The sequence below is a fragment of the Myotis nattereri genome (genome assembly GCF_964212035.1).
Source record: "Myotis nattereri genome assembly, chromosome: 1".
Taxonomy (NCBI): domain Eukaryota; kingdom Metazoa; phylum Chordata; class Mammalia; order Chiroptera; family Vespertilionidae; genus Myotis; species Myotis nattereri.
The window spans coordinates 162,188,156-162,211,639 of NC_138075.1; positions in this window are offsets into that span (position 1 = coordinate 162,188,156).

Sequence of the window (23,484 nt, forward strand, 5' to 3'; positions counted from 1 at the left end):
CCAGTATGACCTCATCTTGAAGAATTACATCTGCAATGACCCTATTTCCAAATAAGGTCATGCTCTGAGAGTCTGGGGATTAGGATTTCAACATACCTTTCTTTTTGCGGGGAGGTGGTGGTGGTGAGGGGAGGGGGCAATTCAATAGCAGGACACTGTTTTTTGTTGTTGCTGTTTTTGATACTCAGGTTTGAATAAATTAAATTTTCCAAACAAGATAGCAACAGGAGACTGTAGAAGATGGTGGCAATTTTCCAGGAGAGTGGGGCTAAAGAGATGGGTGGATTGATTACAATATAACTCCTCTGTGCAGCCAGCCGTGCCTCCCCACCTCTCAGACCTAGCCCCAGACCACTCTTCTTTGACTAAACACTGCTGCCAAGAACCCAGGCCTCATGTTTCAAAGTGTCACACTCTCTTCTGAAAGATGGTGCTTTCTTAGACCTGTCACTACCAGGACCTCTGGGGACTTTCAGTACTTATGTCACGGAAGCCACAGTGATTGTACCCCATTGGAAATCAGCGCTTTCTACTCAAGAAGGGGCTTTGCTTTCTGGGAGTTAGTATTTGTTGGTCATTGCTGAGATCTGTCCCCTCTAGCCCACCTGTCCTCTCTGCCTTTCCCTAGCATGCTGCTGTATTTCCAGGCAGATTTTATGAGACTTACTTGCGTTTGCCCACACAAAGAATTTGGGGTTTTCAAGTGTTTGCTGTCTCCTACTTTCACTGAAGATAGAGCTTGTAGGCTTTTCCTGCCTACCCTTCTTGTGGTTCTATTGGTTTTCCTAGAGAAGAAAGTAGACTTGAGACAAGGTTGCTATCAAGTTCCCGCCAGAACAGGAAGCTCTTGAACTGCCTTCTACCAGGAGTAAGGTGAACTATAACATGCATTCTTCCCCACCCTCTTCCAGCTCTTCCTCTGCAGCCTTCTTCTATTTTTCTTTTCTTTTTGAAAGAGACAGATCAGCATTGTCCAATAAATACTTTTGAAATAATGGAAATGCTCTTGATCTCTGTTGAATATTGCAGCTATGGGACACACTTGTCTAGTGAGCACTTAAAATGTGACTAGTATACCTGAGAAATTGAATTTATAATTTTATTTAAGTTAACTTAAATTTAAATAACCACATATGGCTAGTGAACAATGCAAGTTTTAGACATAGGCAGGGCAAGGTAGAAGCTAGGAAAAAAGTAAGGAGAAAGGAAAAGACATGCATGGAGTGATGGACTGAAAGAGAAATAAAGATATTTACTTGGAATTTTATTGGGCTTTTCTATCTAGTACATGATGTAAACTCTCCCTCCCTCTCTCTTTCTTATTTTTAAAAAATATATTTTATTGATTTTTTACAGAGAGGAAGGGAGAGGGATAGAGAGTTAGAAACATCGATGAGAGAGAAACATCGATCAGTTCCCTCCTGCACACCCCCCACTGGGGATGTGCCCGCAACCAAGGTACATGCCCTTGACTGGAGTCGAACCTGGGACCCTTGAGTCCTCAGGCCGATGCTCTATCCACTGAGCAAAACCGGTTAGGACTCCCTCCCTCTCTCTCTCTAAACTGAATGTAAATTCTATGTTTCTTACTAATACCGTTTGGAAGGTATTTTCTTTGGAGAACGCAGTGGAAAACTGAGTTATGCTCCAAAGTTGCTATGAGATTGTGCTTTTGGGCTGGTCATATTTGGGCTATAATTTTGCCTTGTTGTTGTTGTTATTAAAATCTCCCTATTACTTCCTTGGGAACAGGGTCCTTTCAAGTGAGAAGGCATACGTTGACCACTAAATTTAAATTTTCAGAGTTTGTGTAAGGGCTTGAACCAATAAAAAATATATATCTGCAGAAAGGGCTTGAAGTCCTTGCACTACTAAACACAAGAATTACATTACATGGGAGAAATAGAGATCAGTATATAGCAGTTCCCTCCTAAAACATGAAAATTTTTTGGAAAATATTTTTTCAGGGTTGCATGGACAGATAGTTGTTTCCATCACTGTTACTTGAGCATTTTGGATACAGAACTAATATGTAGAACTCTATAGTTATTATAGTAACTACATGATGATCTTTTCTTCCCCTCTTGGTCATGAATAACTTGGAAAACATCTTATGTCAGTGAATGATGAGTTCATCAGAAAATAAAAATTTTAAAAGCAAGCAGTTTAAACATTGTATTACAGATGGAAATGGCATCCAAATTAAATACCTACCAAAGACAATGTGTTACAACCACTGACTCATGTACAACATGATTCATTTCATCAAATCTTGAAAACTCATACCAGCCATATGGTTTCTTGCTTATTTTTGTGCATGCAGGTCTTCTTTGTCAAGGTACAGTATGAGCTTGCAGTCACTTATTGCTTAGAAAAAATAACCCCAATGTAGACTCTCTTATGCATGGAGCGTTCTCATAACATTGATTGGCATTATGTGTTTTTGAAATGTACTAGAAAATTCACTGTAAAACCATCTGGGCTAGGAATTTCTTTGTGTGAAAGTATTTGATAACAGAATGACCTTTATAATAAATATGGGCTATTCACTTTTTAAAATTTCATCTCGGATGAGTCTTGGTAAGTTATGTTCCTCAAGAAAATTGTCTTTCATTTGTTATAAGGTTGTTCACATATTCTGTTTTTGTCTTTCTAACATATGTATAATAGATGTTAGTTTATTCCTAATTTAATCTCTGTATTTATTATTATTTTATTGCTTGAGTTTTATTGATTTCATTAATCTTTTCAAGGGAAAAAAATATCAGTTTTGTCAATTTTCTAATTTTGTTTTCTACTTAACTGAGTTCTGATATTATCTTTATTTTTTCTTCCTTCAACTTTTATGGCTTTAATTTTATTCTTTTATTTTTATCTTCTTAAGAAAACATTGGCTATATAACTGGTTATAAATTTTCATGCTCTACTTTAACTGAATCACATGAATTGTAATACATTGAATTTCTGAGTATTCTAAATTCTTTTGTGATTTCTTCTTTAGCCCACTAGTTATTTAGTACTATATTATTTTATCTTCAAAAATTTGGAACTTTATCCAAATTTGTTCAAAATGTACATATTATTTAATATTTCACGTTTTGACCTTTATTAAAGACTTAGATTAGATGTAGCATATAATTTATGTCTCTGCACAACATAATTTAAATAATTGCTATGTGGTATAGAAGGTTTCATAGATATCAGTTTGGTTAAACTGGTGGATAATATTTCTCTAATCTTTATCGGATCTCTTAACTGATTTTTTATATAGTTGTTCTAGCCATTTCTGTTTTATCAGCCAATCCTTGTTTCTATCAGTTACTGAAAGAGGAATGTGAAAATCTGCAATATTAAAGATTGATTTACTTTCCCTCTAGATTTTTCAGTTTCTTATTTAAATTTTGAAGCTTTACATTTAAGCTCATACACATTCTGCCTATTTGAGACTTTTATTATTATAAGGTGTCCCACACCCTATCTGTTGCTCTTCTTTACCTCTTATTGATCCATGTTTCTATCTGGTGTCATTTCTCTTTATTATGAAGTAATTTACTAAGCAATAAATTCTCCTAGTTTTGTTTATCTGAGTGAGAACTACCTTTATTTTGACATTATTTCCACAGGACAATTTTGCTGAATATAGAATTCTAGATTGGTAGTTATTTTTTCTTTTCTCTTAGTCCCTTAAATATATTCTTCCAGTGTCATATGATCTTTATGTTTTCTTATAACTCAACCATTACTTTTCTTGTTTCGTCCCCCCCTATTAAATATTGAGTCATTTTTCTGGCTACTTTCAATATTTTTTGCGTTGGTTTTCAAATTTTCAGCAAGTCTATGATGTGGCTTGTATTAGTCAGGGTTCTTCAGAGAAACAGAACCAGTAGGAGATAGTGTATATAAGAATGGGGATTTATTATGAGGATTTGATCATGTGATTATGGAAGATGAGAAGTCCCATGATCTGCTGTCCGCATGTTGCAGACTCAAAAAAGCCAGTGCTATAAATTCAGCCTGATTCTGAAGGCCTGAGAATCAAGGGAATGCGTAGTGTAAGTCCCAGCCCTGGGGCAGGATGTTTCAGCTCAAGCTGCTCAAGTAGGCAGTCAGGAAGAAAAAGGGGTGAATTCTCCTTTTCTCTGCTTTTTTTGTTCTATTCAGGCCCTCAAGGGATTGGATGAGTCTCACACATTTGGGAAGGCAATTTATTTTATTGAGTTCACCAATTCACATGTACCCTCAGAGACATACCCCAAAATAATGTTTAATCTGGGCATCTTGTGGTACACTGTCATTTGTCACATAAAATTAACCATCCCATAAATAATTGTTCTTTTCTTTGTTTTTAATTTACTTAGGATTTACTGAAACTTTGGGGCTAAAAGTTGCTATTTATCATCAGATTTGGAAAGTTTTTGATAATCATTCCTTCAAATATTTTTTGCCCAATTATTTATCTTGGATTATTATTTATATAACAAGCTGATATATATATATCTATACAGTGGGGCCTTGACTTACGAGTGTCCTGACTAACGAGTTTTTTGAGATACGAGCTGTCTCTCGGCCGACTTTTTGCTTTGAGTTGTGAGCTAAAATTCGGATTATGAGCCAGCTTCAGATACCCCACCGCTAGTTGGCTCAGTGAACGTCACAGTGAACACCACAACATCAGCCCAGATCACGTGTCTCACTCGTTCACTTTATGATTTGACATACGAGTAATTTGAGTTATGAGCTCCGTCACGGAACGAATTAAACTCGTAAGTCAAGTCCCCACTGTATGTGTGTGTGTGTGTGTGTGTGTGTGTATATATATATATATATATATATATACACACACATACATATATATGTATATACACATATGTGTATATATGTATATACACATATGTGTATATATACACACACACACATATATATATATATATATATATATATATATATATATATATATTCAGCTTGTTTTGTCCTATAGTCACTGAGCTTTTGTTCTTACGTACTGAATATTATATAAAACTAGAGGCCCGGTGCACAAAAACTTGTGCACTCGGGGGGGAGGGGGGTCCCTCAGCCCGGCCTGTGCCCTCTCGCAGTCTGGGACCCCTCGGGAGATGACGACCTACTGGCTTAGGCCCGCTCCCGGGTGGCAGAGGGCAGGCCCAATCCCTAGGTGCAGCCCCTGGTCGGGCTCAGAGCAGGGCCGATTGGGGAGTTGGGGCACCGCCCCGTCATGCACAGAGCAGGGCAGATTGGGAGGTTGTGATGCCACCCTCAGTCACGCTTGGGGTAGGGCCAATTGGGGGGTTGGGGCACCGTCCCCAGTCACACTCAAGGCAGGGTCGATGGGGAGGTTGCGGCACCACCTCCTGTCACCCACAGAGCAGGGCCAATCAGGGGGTTAGGGCGCTGCCCCCCGTCACACACAGAGCAGGGCCGATCAAGGGGTTGGGGCGCCGCCCTCTATCACCCACAGAGCAGGGCCGATCAGGGGGTTGGGGCGCCGCCACTCTCACACTCAGGGCAGGGCCGATGGGGAGGTTATGGCTCTACCCTGTCACACACAGAGCAGGGCCCGTGGGGGGGGGGTGGGGAGCTCCCCCCTATCAGGCACAGAGCAGGGCTGATCAGGGGGTTGGGGCCCCGCCCCCTGTCACACACAGAGCCGCAGGGCGATCAAGGGGTTTGGGCGCTGCCTCCGTCACACTGATCCCGGTGCCGGGAGGCATATTACCCATTTACTATATAGGGTAGAGGTCTGGTGCATGGATGGGGCTGGCTGGTTTGCCCTGAAGGGTGTCCTGGATCAGGGTGGGGGTCCCCACTGGGGTGCCTGGCCAGTCTGGGTGAGGGGCTGAGGGCTGTTTTCAGGCTGGGGTGACTGAAGTTCCCAACCGCTCCTTTTTTTCTTTTTCTTTTTTTTATTCTGGGCCAGCTTTACCTTGAGGCTTGGCTCCAGCTCTTAGGCCTCCGCTGAAAGTAGGTTTCTGGCCTTTGCTTCCAATGTTGCGAATCTGCTGGCTGAAGTCCAGCGGTATTTGTTACAATGTTTCTTAAACTGCCCGCTCAGAGGCCTGCAGCCGCAGGCAGGGAACGTTGGTTTCCTCCATCACTGAAGCAAGCAAGCCTCATGTTAGTTTCAAGCTGCCTGGCTGCCGGCTGCCATCTTGGCTGACAGTTAATTTGCATATCTCGCTGATTAGCCAATGAAAAGGGTAGCGGTCGTACGCCAATTACCATGTTTCTCTTTTATTAGTGTAGATGTGTTACAGATACTTTGTATTCTGATATCTTTCTGAAGAATGGTGATTTTTATTTTAGCAAGCAGTTAACTTTGGCTGCAAATAAACTCCAAATTCTGCAAATCCTACTATAAATAGTTTGAAACTTTGGCTCACTTCCCTCAGTCTTCTAGTTATAGTCCTAGGTCAGGCTCCTTGATGTATCCCTGGACTATTTGCAGTTCAAGCCTCAGCCGGGGACTGGGGCAGAATTTACACAGTATTATGAGCTCTTCTTCATTTCTCCCCTTACGTTCTAGCTAGCCACTCTGGTAGCACCAAATTCTGTCCTCTGACTCACCAAGCCAGAAAGACAGTTTCTCTGTTGGAGTTTCAGCCATCCCACACAGTATGGATTGGGGTGTGCCCACAGGAGAAAAGCTGCACAAGTGCAAACTCACATAGTATAGTTTCCTTATTTCAAAAATGGACTGTCCTTGAGAATTTTATCACTTTGATCACTCCCCAATGCTTTCAAATATTGGAAGTGGAACTATTAGTAGTTTTAAATCTTTCCTCTAAAACAGTGTTTAAAAGAGCTGAATTATTTGTTAAATGGTCAAAAATTCCTTTGGAACAAACCATGTTTAACCAACATTTAAAAGAAAAGTTCTCGTTTTGTCTCATTTTCACAGCAAGGTACTATGTGAGAGAGGAAAACCATTCTCTTTGTTTGCCCCTGACTACAGATAGAATTTTCATGGCTCTCATTCTGTGGGTTCTAGTCAACAGATACTTGAAGGGAGCATTCAGAGAGTCTGCCATGTGCTTAAAACTGTACTAATTACTTAAGGCAGATTATTTCACTTCATCCTTGCAAACCGTCAATAGGGTAAGTGCTAACATTATTGTTAGTATAGTGATGAGGAAATTGAGGCTAGCTAACTAGCTATGGCACGACTGGTAAGTGGTAGATTTGGTATTGAAGACCAAGAAGTTTGTCTTTAAAATGAACTCACAACCTCTCTGGCTTACTGTCTTGCTGTTAATAGTGAGGGGACCCCTGGGAATTCCCTTCCAGGGGAAGCTGGCAGTGTTCGGTCCGTTCTGGGAACGGTACGTTCAGGTAGGTTCCACATTTTGTGCGCCTTCTTTGTACCAGACACCTTAATCTGCTTATACATGTTATCTCATTTAATCTTCCTAACAGCCATGTGAGGCTGATATCATCATAACATTTTACAGATCAGAAAACAGTGGCCCAGAGCAGTTCCACAACAAACCCCAAATCAGACCTTACAGGGGCAGAACTTGGAACACAAATACTCCAGGTCCTTATTCCTTTTATGCTGCCTTCTCCTCCTCAATGTTGCCTCTGCTGTCTCAGTCTTACCTCCACATCCCACCTGACCGCCTCATCCAGTCCAATTCAGAATGATAGAAATGATGACACAGGCAGGGAGATGAACTCCAAATGAAACACAACAAAATATATCAAATCAAAATCCTATTCGTCATCTCTACTGTTATAGAATGGTGAAAGTGGCATGTGCTATATTATTTTAACATGCTCCTCTTCCTCCTTTTACTTACTGACCACATGTTTAGGCTGAAAAGATGATACTTGAGATATTTTCATATTCAGATGCCTTTTTTCCTTGCATCACAACAGTGGTTTGGTTTCTATGAAAACATGAGCTAAGTCACAGTGGCTTCCAAAAGCATGAATTATTTAACATTTTACATTAGTTCATCTCATTTACTGAAGTTTCCCTGGGACATATTCATTTACACAGGAAGGATGTCAGGGGAAACATTTTAAAAGCTATAATAATAATAATGGTCAAATAGAAGTCTGAAATCATTGTTAATCACCTTCCACTCTCAGATGAAAGTGCATGGCATGTTTACAACATTTTCATGAGACTTTGAAGTTGGCAGAGTTCATTCAAGATGTCCAAATTACTTATTTGCATCCTGCTCTGGATACGCTGACTAGATTCGATTACCTGATACCTCACTCTGACTCACTGTAATCCAGGTCCCTGGTTAATATAATCCTTCTGTTGTTTGATTATCTCATTTTTTCAAGAGCAACATTATAAGATCAAGCCTTGCAATGCATGAATTGACTTCCCTCATATGTGCAATAACATTGAGTTAGGGAAATTTACTTGAAGTAGATTGCCGCTAATTAGGAACATCCCACTTGCCTCACATTTATCTTACCTTCTTGTTACCAGTTTGTGCTTTGACTGTGCAATGGGTTGTCATTTGCAGTTAAATCAGGGGAGTTAATTTCCCGCCTGGGCCCTTTTCATCACCACTTCAGAAACAGAGAATTGAAATTCTAGTCTGTTGGGTCTGTCGTGGGAGATGATTTCCAAACCATCTGCTATTTCAGAAAACAATCCTTCCTGACACCCGCTCGCCCCTCCCAGCCAAGTCACACCACCGATACTGCACTTGAAGTCATCATGAATAAGAAGAACCTGCCATGGCTAACTGTCAGCTTTCTGATGGAACAAAAGGAGAGACTCCAGATTGGACTATCTGGCAAGATGTGATCTCCTGTGTTAATTCTTCCTGCGGATGGGAAATGCCTGGAGAAATTATTAATAATGCCTGTGCCATCCATCTAAGGTGGACTGACTGTTCATGGGGAATTTCCCTTTATCTCTTATCCTAGAGTATCTTGTCAGACCTTAATTAAGTCATCCATTCGCCTCTGCAAGTGGACTGACTATATATTTACATGAGAGAGTTAGCAGTTGCTTGTCAGGTTTTATGATAAATAGAATATTTTGAAAAATGTTTTATCATCTTTTTCTATGCTAAAGTACTACTAAGTGATTGCCAATCACCAGATCCTTTTAACTCAATTTGAAGTATTCTCTCCATTGGGATCACGCTCCTCATCCTTCAGACTCTCTTCTCCTTCCTTCTGACATATTGCATCAGCATCTTTATTGCTCTCCTGCTTGTTGGACTCTTTATGCCAGCCCATGTTACCGTTTTTTTAGGAGACACATCTATGCTGCCACATGACCCTTAAAAATTTCTACTGATTGCATATTCCTAAATTATGGGACTCAAAAGCTTTATAGCATGAAATAACTTTATAATTTGAAGCAAAAAATGACTTTGCAGCTTACTTTTAAAAAATATATGTTTTTACTGCATTTAGAGAGAGAGGAAGGGAGAGGGAGAAATAGAAACATCAATGAGAAATATCAACATCAATTGGCTGCCTCCTGCGTGCTTCCCACTGGGAATTGAGCCCACAACCCAGGCATGTGCCCTGCCCTGGAATCAAACTGGTGACCTCCTGGTGCACAGGATGATGATCAACCACTGAGCAACACCGGCTGGGCTGCAGCTTACCTTTTTATGTCCAGCCACGGACAGAGCTGTGCAATCATGCCAAATTCCTCCTAGCACTCCCTAGTTTTTCTTCTCTCTGTGCCTTCTACATACTTTCCTACTGCCAGTGTTTATGGATTTTCTCCACACGGCACAGACTCATTCTTAGAACTGTTTACAGGTCTCTTTGTGAAATCTTTCTCACTACTTCGGCCAGAGTCAGAATTCATTTCTCTGAAAACTCCTGGCACTTTTCCCTTAATCCTCTAATAGTACGTACCAAGTTTTATTTTAATAATCTATTTACATGTTTTCTCTTAGAAGAAGACTTTGAAATCTTCAAGGAAAGGGACAGGGTGCAGTAGGTCTTGAAATAACTAAGATTTAACAAAATACCTGCAATATATTGGGTGTCCAATAATTGTTACTTAAGGCAATGATTCAGTGAGCATTCCAGGAGGGCAGATATTTATCTGAGTTTTCAACACTCTATCTCTATTCTCTTAAAGAATGTCTGGAACTTAATGATTATCTTTAAACATCTGTGATGGGATTAACAAAGCAATTAATACATTTGTGCATTTTTTTTTTCTTAAAAGGCATTTAATGAATCATTTTTTGTATCCCTGACACAACATTGTGAGATGGTACTGCCAACACACAGGTTACCATGAAGTGTGTCAGGGAAATAAAAAAAAAAACCCACAAAACAAAAAAGAAGAACTAGAGAAGATGAAATGTGAGAGTTGAAACGGATTAGTCATTTTCAAATTCTAAGTTGATTGACCTGTTCTTCAAAAGAAATCTCATGAAAAAAAGTTAAATAAGACAGATAAGAGAATAGTGGCTGTGTTTGAAGTAAAAGATGAACAAGGAGATATGCTTCCCTGGTCTCCTTCTTAGAGACTCTGGAGCTTTTCCTGGGACAACCCTAGAGCTCCACATTACAGGGTTGCAACTGATCTAAACCAACTCCTTTGTTTTGCTTATGAGGAAACTGATATCAAGAGAGTCAGAGTGACTTGATGAAGTCACAGTGTTAGAAAGAGACCAGCACTGCTTTGTTTTGTTTCTATTCATGTAAACCAAGCTTGGAGGATCAAAAGTAAATCTGACAGAAAAGACTGAGTAGTTGCAAACTACCCATACAACCTGAAAGTACTCAGAGTGCCAGTAAATAGCAAAGAAAAACAATCCTCCTGAAATCAACAAAACATGCTTGTATAGGGAAGTTGAGTCTTAAAAGAATAACAAAACTGATTGAGGAAAGAAAGGGTGGGAAAATTATCTGGGGTAACTGGTAAAAAAATTGCCCTGGCCGAACCAGTTTGGCTCAGTGGATAGAGCGTCGGCCTGCGGACTCAAGGGTCCCAGGTTCGATTCCGGTCAAGGGCATATACCTTGGTTGCGGGCACATCCCCAGTGGGGGCGTGCAGGAGGCAGCTGATCGATCTCTCTCATCGATGTTTCTAACTCTCTATCCTTCTCCCTTCTTCTCTGTAAAAAATCAATAAAAATATATTTAAAAAAAAATTGCCTTGGCTGGTGTGGTTCAGTTGGTTGGGTGTTGGATCATCAAAATGTCACCATTTTGATTCCAGGTTAGGGCACATGCCCGAGTTGTGGGTTCAATCCCCAGTTGGAGTGCAGGGTGTGTTCAGGAGGCAGACAATCAATGTTTAGCTCTCATGCTCTCCTTCCTTTTGTCTTTCTCAGAAAGTTATTAAAAAATATTTTTAAAGAGTAAAAGGAGTTGAAGGATACTTATTCAGTAGTTTTTCTGTGTATAAGTGTATAATTAGTTTTAGAATCAGCATTATACTTAATGGAGCAATTCCTGCTAAAGTTAGGAAAAATAAAAGGATATTCTCTATAACTTATTATTGTAATTAATGTAACAGTATTATTAACATTATACTGGAGTTATTAGTCAATGTAATTAGACAAGGAGAAGATATTAGTACTAAAGGAGGAGGTGATATTAGTACTATATTAAGAAAAAATAACTAACTGTAAATGCAAGATAACCCAAAAAAGAGAATCCAATAGGGTAAATTAATATTAACAAATATATAGCTTTTATCCTATATAATAAAAGGCTAAGATAACCCAAAAAAGAGAATCCAATAGGGTAAATTAATATTAACAAATATATAGCTTTTATCCTATATAATAAAAGGCTAATATGCAAATAGACTGAATGGCTGAATGACCAGTCACTATGATGTGCACTGACCACCAGGGGGCAGATGCTCAATGAAGGAGCTGCCCCCTGGTGGTCAGTGCATTCCCACAAGGGGACCGCCACTCAGCCAGAGGCCCTGAGCTGGGCTCATGGCTGGAAAGTGCAACAGTGGTGGCGGGAGCCTCTCCCGCCTCCGCAGCAGCACTATGCAAGCAATCAGACATCCCCCGAGGGCTCCCTGACTATGAGAGTGTGCAGGCCAGGCCGAGGGACCCCCCAAGTGCACAAATTTTGTGCACGGCCCTCTAGTCTACACTAACAAAAGAGAAACATGTAAATTGGTGTCACTCCGCTATGCCCACCAATCAGATGAGTATGCAAATTAACCCAACAAAGATGGCGGTTAATTTGCATACGCAGGCACGCGGAGCGAAGGCTGAAGACAATGTAGAAGGAAGCCAAGCACTGCAGAAGGTAGCAAAGCTGCAGAGAAGCAAGCAGAGTGGCGGAGACAGGAGGGAAGCAAACGGGGCGGCGAAGGTGGGAAGGAAGCAAGTGGGTCAGCGGAGGCGGGAGCGAAGCCTTGGTGGGTTTCGCTCCATTCACTGCTTCGCTCCAGCCACAGAAAGCCCTATTTTTGCAAGAATCTTCCTGCAATGGGCCTCTAGTATATATATAAAAGCCACCAAATACAAGACATAACAAATCAGGAAACTACATACATGACACTGACATAAAATGTTTAGCGACTAACTTAGTAAGAAATATATAAAACCTATATGGGAAAATGTTGAAAACATTTTTAAATTATACAAGGACTGTGTAAAACAAGCAAACACATATCCTGTTCTAGGTGAAGATTCAATATTTTAAAGACATCAGTTCTTCCTAAGTTAATTCATATATTTAATGCGATTACAATAAAAATTCATATAAAAATAAAAATACTCAAAATAATTAAAATGCTCAATAGGCAGAATTACAAAGTAAAACAATATAGGTAGCTTGCTCAGTGACCTTCTTGGTGGTATTGCCTTCCATCCCAAGTACCATGTCTGCCTCCACACCTTTCCAAAATGGGTCCTTCCAAGGTAAATTTTCTGCTAAGAAAAGTAAGATTTTGATCCCTTGGTTATTTAACTGTTATCCTCATTCACCAGCACCCCCTGCTTCCCTGACCACTCCCTCCCCAGGCCTCAGACTCCCTGATTATTTCCCATCAGTTCCTCTACCTCCTGCACAAACTCACATTAACCAGAAAGCCATAACGTTTCAGAAAGCAGTAACTATTTCCTACCTTCCTATGAACTTGCATCTCTTCAGATATATTTCCAGCTGGTACGTGGGTTCGTGTAGCCAAGTAGGTGCACCTGTTTGGCACTCTTTTCATAAAAAATGTTCCTTTCTGCTGCAAAGACGGCAGTCAGCTGACAGTTCCATCAGTTCCTTCTTTAACAGTTCAGCTCAGCATTCAGGCTGTGGTCACACTCTTTCCAGGAAGTCCCCACCTTACTGACTTGGCTATAGGGTCCAGCCATTTCTGCCCAGCATTGGACTCCTGTTACTGGTGTGCTTTGCTCTAGAACTCCCTGTCTCATTGGCCAAGAATTTGTCAGATCTGCATCACACTCTGAAGCCCTCCCTACCAACCTTAATTCTTCCTTCCTCCCCTTTCCCAGGAGTTAGCCCCCAATAAATTCCTTGCCCTCCTAACTACATCTCATCAGCTTCCTGGAAAACACAATTGACCAGGCATGGACCAGCTTCAGCCAATCCAAGAGCCCATGAAATCTTGTAAATAAACCCAGAGACACTTGTATCCAGAGACAGAAATAAAGCCACCCTCAGTCCTCCCAAGTTGACTGAGTTAGAAAGATGGTAAAATACAATTGTAATTTAGCAAGCCTGAGGTGGGGGGGTGAGGGTTAGAGGCTGGTTTGGCAACAGCCATAAAAATAAGTTTCAGATGAAAACAAAGAAAGTTAAAGAGACCTACCAGCACACTAACCTGGAGTCCGTTAATGCAGGGGCAAGTTCTAAAATGCCCAGGGACAGGTCTCTGCCTAAAGCCTGCCTGTAAGGGATTGGGCACAGAACAACAGTGTATGTTAATTCTGATGTCCTGAATCATCAAGAAAATTTCAGTTACTTGATTTCCTCCTTATGAATACAAAAAAGCATAAAGTATATTTTTGGAAGTTTTTATTCCTCTAAAATGTGAAAAGGCATGAGAGTCTCAGAACCAAATTTCACCATTAGCATATGAATCGATGTAGACACATCCACCAAGGATAAGTAACATATTTTGTTGTACCACATCTTCTTTTTTAATCACATCTTAAATATATATCATCTAGGCTGTAATGAATAATGGGTCTGAAAATCAAACAATGAAGTTACCAACTTGTGAGAATCCCTTGGTGGCCGACGTGAAATAAAATCTGTGATCAAAAATCACTTTGGATCTTTGCTGTTATGGCAGCAAAAAAAATGCTTTTTCTCCTGCCAACACCAGTTTGGCTCAGTGGATAGAGCGTTGGCCTGCGGACCGAAGGGTCCAGGGTTCGATTCCGGTCAGGGGCATGTACCTTGGTTGCGGGCACATCCTCAGTGTGGGGTGTGCAGGAGGCAGCTGATCGATGTTTCTCTCTCATCGATGTTTCTGACTCTCTATTCCTCTCCCTTCCTCTCTGTAAAAAATCAATAAAATATATTAAAAAAAAATGCTTTTCTAGGAGAGTGAAAGAAAGTGTGGGTGAAACATAACTGAGCACGCCTCTCTGGCATTTGAGCAAGTCCTGGGGCTTCCAGAAGCTCACAGTGGCCCTAAGTACTGGGTTTTTATAACAGCTTGATCTAGTTAGCCATTAAGTCTATTTTTAAGATGCTTTCCTGATGGTAGTTTTAGAGTAAAAGAAATGAACCTATGAGGTTTTTTAAGCATTGAAGTTTTATTTCTGTGGATAGTCAGTAATTAACTACTACAGTTTTTACATTTTCAAATACTTTGATGAAAATTGCATATATAAAACCTTCAGTTTAATAGAAGCTCTATACCAGGCACCCATAGAGAAGCTCTGTGTGTGTGTGTGTACATATAGGGTGTTCCCCCAAATTGTATATGCACTTTGAATAATTACTAATTCCAATGGGTAAAATTTGAAAAAAAAAATCCATTGAGCTATCAGCTGTTAAAGCTTGTATACATTTTTTGGGAGACCCTGCACATGTGTGTGAGTGTGTGTGCAAAGATACGGTTTAAGGTTATGATTTTACTTCATGTACACTGATGTTACAGTGAAGTTTTTTTAAAAAATATATTTTATTGATTTTTTATAGAGAGGAATGGAAAGGGAGAGGGATAGAGTGTTTGAAACATCGATGAGAGGAACATCAATCAGCTGCCTCCTGCACATCCCCCACTGGAGATGTGCCCGCAACCAAGGTACATGCCCTTGACCGGAATCGAACCTGAGACCCTTCAGTCTGCAGGCTGATGCTCTATCCACTGAGCCAAACCAGTCAGGGCTAAAGTTTTAATTCAATTCCTATCAGCCATCACTTAGTTTCTTTTGTCAAGCTCAGTGGTAGAGCTTGGGATTCAGAGGTTCTCAAGCAATATATCATTTAAGTAATAGAACAGATGTACTAATATATATGCAAATAAATTAATAAAATATGCTATAAAATATGGAACAATAAAAATGTAGTTGAGATGAATAAGAGAGAGTTTCTTTGTTGAGATGATAGGGTGAGAGGGTTGACGGGAGTGTGACTGGGAAGACTTCACAGAAGAAGGATGTCAAGGAAGAGTGAATAGGAACTTGGCCAGATGAACGAAAGTAGAATACATTCTAGGCTGGGTGCCCCCAAACGTAGAATCTGGTAAAACATGGCACATTTGGGAAACTGCAAATTCCAGGTTTGCTGGACAATAACTTGGGAAAAGAGGGACCGTGAGAAAAGCAGAAGCAGTGGCTAGGGGCTGCATCATGGAAAAATTTGGATGATGTACTAAGAGGCAAGAGTGAAGAACTGAATATTTAAAACATTATTATTCTGCTTCTAAAGATACCTGCTCATCCTTTATTTTACATTATAAAGTATGACTAATATTCTGCATTCTTGTTTTTTTTTTAATCTTTGCTAATTTGATAAGTAAAACTGATTTAATGTGGATTCTTCTAATTAGAAATATTCTTGAAGTTTAAAAAAAATTGTCGGTTACATGCATTTTCTACTTAGAAAATCATCTCCACATTGTTTACTCCTTTCTATGTTGCCATTTAATGATTTTCTTATTTTTAGGGATGCTTTACCTATCAACGATTTAATACTCTGAGTGTCTGAAAGTATGTTCCTCATTTCTTATTTGACCTTTATTTTTATAGAAAATTTTAAATATTTGTGCAGTTAAATCTATTGTTCTTTACTTATTTCATTGTTTAGAAAGCCTCACCTACTCCAAAACCTTAACATTCATGTCAAATTTCTTGTCAATTGTTGGGCTTTAGGCAAAAAAGTAGCATGCTCAAACTTTACAAAGATAACACTGGCAGGAATATGAATGATACGTTTTTAGTACATATGTGCTCTCAACCTCCCCCCAACTTACCACATTTTGTCCCCATGTATTCCTAAAGGCTAAGTGATTAACTCATCAATTCAAACTTCATCCAAGTTTATTACTGCCCCACAATATCTCATCTCTTTGACTTGACCAGTTTTTGCAACTATCGACTACTTCCCTTGTGACTTGCTTTTCCTAAACCTTATAGGAATCTCAGGTTCATTTTCTCACACATACACATGTATGTTGGCAAATGACTGAAATATTTCTCCCTTTGAATAGGTCATAAAATACAGGTGCCTCCTGTTGACAGTTATGTATTTAACAAGACCTCAGGGGCATGCCTCCCAGATACCACACCAGTTATTTTGAAGGAAGTTGGGTTTATTGCCTATGTTCCTGAAGACACATTCAGCCAGGCCGTTAGGAAACCAGTGTCTATTAATGCCTACAGGGTGCAATGTACTATGTGCTTGTCAGTTGCTTTTTTACCACAGTAAAGTTTCTGGAAAAGGAGAAGCTCTTCCGCATTGACAAGGATTGACAGAGACAACAAAAGTTAAAAACACACATCAGCAATAGGGCCCAGTTAAAACTTGCAAGCCTGAAAACTAAATGGGTGGCAGGAGTACAGCATGACAAAACTCCAGGACACAGCGTCTCTGTCTTTTCATCATTGCTTCAGTTTATGCCAGAACCATCTCTGTTGAAGCTTATCATTAAACGTAAAGGAAAAGAATTGGAGAGGGCTCACAAAAAATAACAAAATTATTTGAGCTCACCTCCCTTTTTAACAAAGCAATCCATTTCTCCCTTGACCCATTTTTCCCCTCAAAAAGTTACCCTTTCTTTTGTCAGCCAGGAAGGCCTCTTTGCCATTCCCCCCATCTCCAACCTGGCCCCAGTTGCTATATTCTTCCCTGGGACAATCTCCCAGAGGCATCTCTTCTCTCCTCCCTGCTTTTCCCCTCTAGCCTTTTTTTCCTCTGTTCTCCAGAAATAGTAAATATTTTTTTAAATATTTTTGTTGATTTCAGAAGGAGAGAGAGATTGAAACATCAATGATGAGAATCATGGATCGACGGCCTCCTCCTACCGGGGACTGAGCAGCCACCCAGGCATGTGCCCGGACTGGGAATTGAACCCTGACCTCCTGGTTCATAGGTTGCTGCTCAACCAATGAGCCACTCCAGCTAGACAATAGTAAACATTTTGCTTGTAAATATGAATCTCCCATCTTCATACCATTTTGTTTGTCCTATAAAAGCTTTCTACAAATATATTTTTCAATAAAAATTAAAATAATCCTCCACAGCCTTTCAAAGCAGGCTGTTATGGTTTTAGTGAAAAACTGTGAATTTTAGGAAAGTCTTATAGATTCCGAGTTAATATGTCTACTCCTCACATGGCTGCTACATTAGGCCAAGTACTTAACTTAGTGTTAAATAATAAACATATTAAAATAACATGAATATAACACTCATTGCTATTCCATATCACACATGTTAATGCATGGATTTACTTTGACAAATGAATACATGTCTGAATAATAAGGTATATGTATGAAGAAGTTCTTCATGTTGTGTTATAGTTATTTATTTAAATTTAGATTTGCTTCCCCCCCCCCCCAAACAAACAAACAAACAAACAGGAGTTATCAATCTGTGCTCCCTGGTTCTGTGAATGAATATATTTTAGTTCTAAAATACACAATGAATCAGTAAGAATTGAACAGAGAAATATTGGATTTACTACTGCAATTGTTATAACACAGTCCAGCATTTTTTAGTGAAAATAGAAACACAGAACTAATACTTATCTAATTAATTACTTGAATTCCACATACATGATTACAGGAAGTCCAGCATCTTCTTAAGGCCTCCTCTTTTCATATCAATTGTCTGAACCTCAGGAACTTGCACTCAAAACTATTTTTTTCCAATGGTCCTTTAGAAATATAATTGGAATCTTACTAGTCCACAAATATTGTGCTTCTTTTCACATTATTACTGTTGAAGTGATGCTGCTGATTTGCAATCTCGTGAACTGCAACCAGGAAAACCTTGATGGGCTGAGGGGACAATGGCATCACTTACTGTGACTCAACTCTTTTTAAGTTTCCTTGCTCAGCCACTGTGCTGAAGCCTAATCACTGCCAGGCTGACTGGGCCCAAAGGATGGTCTATCAAATGCACTTGCTATGCTATGAATACGTATCTTCATGCATGCATTCATTCACTTAACCGATGTTTACTGGGTGTCTATTTTTTATGTAATGTGTTTGCTGTATTATTTAATAATATTGCATTCTGCTAAAGAAAATAAAAGATACAGATATGTAAGGAGAATAGATGAAACTAAAGAAAGAAGCAAGTAACTTATGCAAATTGTTATACATTGATAAAGAAGAGTGTGTAAATATTGATAATTCACAAAAACAATCTAAAGACAAAGCAGTCTACTAAATATACTTGAGTCACTCAATGCCCTTAAAGTATTCAATATTCATACAGAATCAAGTTGGTCATCCATTGGCGACACCTATTTTTTGGCTCTTTTGTTTTCCACCTGATACATATAGATAAAATTCATTGTTACTCATCAGGTCATCAGGTGATTTACTGCTGTGTTCAGGCACATTAACTCTTGGTTTTTCTGATAGAGCAAGCTCCAGGCATCTTCCATCTGCTTCCACCTCCCTCAGTTTTGGCCCTCATAAGCATATCATCAGTAAGAAAGACTGATACAACACAGACAGAGACAGAGAGACATATGCAGATAATGATTATTTGAGATAACCTCCTCATTGTGTACTTGGAGACTACCATTGGATTAAGGTAATTTCCCACATCAACAACATGCAAGGCACTCTTCTAGGTGTTGGAGAGAAAGCAATTAATAAAGCCAACAGAAACCTTTAGTGGAGCTTGCATTCTAGGGGTGATGAAATTAATACTTGTGCATGACCATGAGCAATCAAACCTCAGCATGAGTGGAATATCCACTCTTGATTTTTTTAACTAAAGAAATTTTTATTTCAGGGATCTTTCTTTTTGTCATTCTCTGCCACTATGACTTGATTCAGACCATTCTGAGTCATTCCAATTGTTCTGCCTAACTTTTCTTCTCAAGGGGCTTGATTGTGACTTCTTTCCTCCTATGAGTCATGAGATTCTGTGGTAAATCAATTCACCAATTCATTAATTTGGACTTGGGTAGTAAGAGACCTCAGTTAATCCCCAATCTGTTCTATCCTTACTTTCAGTTTTGCCAATGAATCACCCTCACTGTCCAGTTGCATAAGTAAGAAGGAGCACATTCAAATAACTATTCTCTAAACAAAGAGAACTTGTTCGAAGGTTACCAATGAACTCCCTCAGAGGCACGGAGAAGGCCAGAATGATTTTTAACTGCATTCTCTGCTGCTCCTTTATTTTAACTTTATCTTACTAGGTACCCTGTTTTATTTATATTCTTTCCCACTTAGGTAAGTTAAAGCGATTAAATACATTTTAATTAGCTCCTCATCCCTTTGACTAGGTCTACCAATAAATAGGAGGACATTTATTTCAGTTTCTAAAATAAAAGCCGCAGAGCATATTGACTAATAAGGGGCGAGGTGATTTCTGTTGAGAAGAAGCCACAGGGCAGGGGCTACTAAAATATAGACTTCCTTTGCTTAGATCAGTGGTTCTCAACCTTCCTAATGCCGTGACCCTTTAATACAGTTCCTCATGTTATGGTAACCCCCAATTTCATTGTTACAAATTGAACATAATTAAAGCATAGTGATTAGTCACAAAAACAATATGTAATTATATGTGTTTTCCTATGGTCTTAGGCGACCCCTGTGAAAGGGTTTTTCGACCCCCAAAGGTGTCGCGACCCACAGGTTGAGAACCACTGGCTTAGATGATACCATGAGGACTGACTCCACCTCCTTTGACTGCTAGTGTAAGAACAATCCAGAAAAACAGAAGGACCTACACAGCCACATCTGTGTTCAAGAAGAGTCATTAACCCACTTCATCCTCACAGCTACTCAGTCCTGACATGCAGCCTGGAGTGAAATACTATAGGGACGACAGTGATGGGTACCATTTGCATCTCTCCTTTATTTTGTCTCCAGCACTCTAATAAATTACCTATTTTCCCATTTATAGCAAAACTTGTGAGTGGGTAAGGAAAACTTGCAAAAGGCTACCATAAATTATTTAAGATAGCTCAAAAGCCATTTAATTGGAATATTTTTAGAATACTAAAACCATTAAATGCAATGCCTCCTAAGTACAAATTAATTACCTTCTCATTAATTTCTTTTAGACTTCTGAATTTTTAAGTAATTACTCTTTTTTAAAAAAGCTTTTTCCCTCCACCAAAAGGCTTGTTTTCAGAGCCTATTTATTACAGTTTCTATTAAGATTCTATTTAAAATCTCAGATAATTACATCCACAACCCTGTTTTTCGAGTTACTTCTACAATTAAGTGGGCCCACTAACTTCCTATTTCCCAGCATTTAGAGGAAATGTTTTGTTTGTTTTCTCTCCCTCCTTATTTTCCCATTTCTCCATTTACCACTACTTCCCTTGGCTATAATTCACTGCTTATCTGAACTGTTTTTAAAAATCAGTTTATCAAAGAGAATAATAACTACTCCAAATACACATACATAATTTATTTAGCAAGCCTCAGAAATTACCATTTTTCCATTTAACCACTTAAAGTTATCTCAGACTTTACTTTTCCTATTTTAAAGTGAAAATGAAGCAAAGGAGGGTTAAGCTTGTTTAATAATTGTATTCCCAAATCTAATCTCCTCATGAGGATATTAAGTGCCTTCCATAAGTATGTCTAACTTTACTTATCATACTTGTTTGCTCAGTTTAATCCTCTTCCTGCAGTCTTTGTATTCAAATCCTATCGAATCGTCCTGATTCTAAATCCCTGTATAAGTATGGTACTGTATTTTCTAGTACCTCAGCACACATTGCTTGATGTATTAAAATATCATCTTACTAATTAATGTCTAGAGCAACAATTTTCAACATATATCATATGTTTTGCTTATCTGACAAAAATATTGGTGTAATTTTTATTCATTCATACCAGACAGCTATTGTTGTGTTGGCTGTTGTCAGTTTTTATTTGACAATCTAAGGGAGAAGAGGTCAGTGCCCCTGACTAACCAGCCAGGTACTGCATGTTTTAAGAATTCTTGCAGCACACCAGTGTGCCTGCCATAGCACACAGGTTGAAAATCACTGGTGTAGAGGGCTAGAGACAGAATCATACGATCTACTTCATTGTCATTCTCGGGGCTCTAACACAATGAGGCATACAGTGTTGATATAGAAAGAGTTTCTCATAAACAGAAGGACAAAAATATTTAATGGCATCTTTAAGGAAACCCAATGAACTACAGTTTGGAGAATTTAGATAGTGAAGAAAATACTGAAGTAGCAAGAGGGACTGTCGGCCTAAGGAATACGGCTTTTTACTCAAAATAAAATTTTAAAATGCACACACACACGCACACACACACCTCTCTACATAAATATATATGTGTCTGTGTCTATGCCTATGTCTATCTCTATATTCAGCCCTATTCACAACGACATTTACCAAGGTCTGAGTTATCTAGCCTTCAACAGTATGTGTAGACAGTGAGACAGCAACTGTCCCAGCTCAGTATGCTTTGCCGTGCCAAGTCAATCTCCTCCAAAACGAGGTGGTTTTGCAACTCTTTTAAGTTTTAGGTCCTAATCTGTGAACCACTGCTCAAATGTAAGCATGCCTCTAAAAGAACAAATGAGAGTTTTGAGTCCCTGAGTAGTCCTAAAAATATAATTAGCAAAGATCACTTCACGTCGATGGCAGTCAGACTCTGCCTACGACATAAAACACTGCTCTAGCACCCAGAGTAGTTTAACTCCTTAAAACACAATGTATCCAAAGATTTACTTTAGAAGTTGGTTTTTGTTTTACATTTGTATGATAAAATGGGAAATTCAAGTATTTACTGAATTTATTATCTTCCCAAAATTCATATCCACCTGGAACCAGTGAACGTGACCTTATTTCAAAATAGGGTCCTTGGGGATTTCATTGAGTTAAGGTGAGGTCAGGCTGAATTAGGATGGGCCCTAATCCAGTGACCTGTGTCCTTAAAAGAAGAGGGAAATCTGGACATAAGAATACACATGGAGAATGCCATGAGACAATAAAGGCAGAAATACCAATAATGTGTCCACAAGCCCAGGAATGCCAAGGGCTGCCAGCAACCACCAGAAACCAGGAGAGAGGCATAGAACACACCCTCAGAGCCTTCAGAAGAAGCTAACTTGCCCACACCTTCATTTGAGACTTCTAGCTTCCAAATAAAGTGAGAGAATAAGTTTCTATTGTTTTGAGTCACTCAGTTTGCAGTACTTTGCTATGGCGGCCCTAAAAACCTTAATACAGTGGTTCTCAACCTGTGGGTCGCGACCCTTTTGGCAGTTGAATGATCTTTCACAGGGGTCCCCTAAGACCATCCTGCATACCAGATATTTACATTATGATTCACAACAGTAGCAACATTACAGTTATGAAGCAGCAAGGAAAATAATTTTATGGTTGGGTCACAACATGAGGAACTGTATTTAAAGGGCCAGAAGGTTGAGAACCACTGCCTTAATACAAAGTGCATTCGATGCATATGGCATTACCTGCAATTCAATTTAAATCTTCACCTTGTGAGACAGAAATTTTTTTTTTTTTTTTTTTGAGCATTGCAATGAGATTGCCAAGATTATTCCAATCCCATGTAGGTTTTACAGATCTTGTTCTGGCCATGTCTGCATTCCTGCCATAATGAGGTTATTGGGTTCCAGACTGGCTTTCTCCTCACACAATAGTGGGGAATCAAATTGAAGTCAGGAATAACATAAAAGAATAATAACCATAACTAATAGGTGTTTATTTCAAGCAGGAAGGTACTTACCTTAACATTTAAAAATCAACGTTATTTAACACATCAAAATAATAAAAAAGTTACATATCTCAATAGATGCAGAAGATATATTGACAGGACATCATAGTGGTGAAAGAATAAACAGATTCTTATGTTTGGGAGCAAGACAAGTATGTCTAGTTTTACCACTTC